Genomic DNA, 214 nt, shown 5'->3' with positions numbered 1-214 from the left:
GGGGCTACCGGTGAGCGGGGAGGCCGTCGCCTTGCCTTTCCTGGCTGCCACCGCCATGGCTAAGCTGGGGTGACCTGGGGAAGCAAGCAAAATTAACAGGGTGGGGATTTCCTTTCCAGTAGCGCCTGTGCTGCTGGTGGCCCAGGGCCCTAATGAGAGCAAACACAATTAAAACATAGAGCCCAACGGAAGCGTTTAGGGCTTGGCCACTTTG

Source organism: Fulmarus glacialis, unplaced genomic scaffold (genome assembly GCF_000690835.1).
Source record: "Fulmarus glacialis isolate BGI_N327 unplaced genomic scaffold, ASM69083v1 scaffold15843, whole genome shotgun sequence".
In the NCBI taxonomy this organism is placed as follows: Eukaryota; Metazoa; Chordata; class Aves; order Procellariiformes; family Procellariidae; genus Fulmarus; species Fulmarus glacialis.
This window is presented reverse-complemented; position numbering follows the sequence as displayed.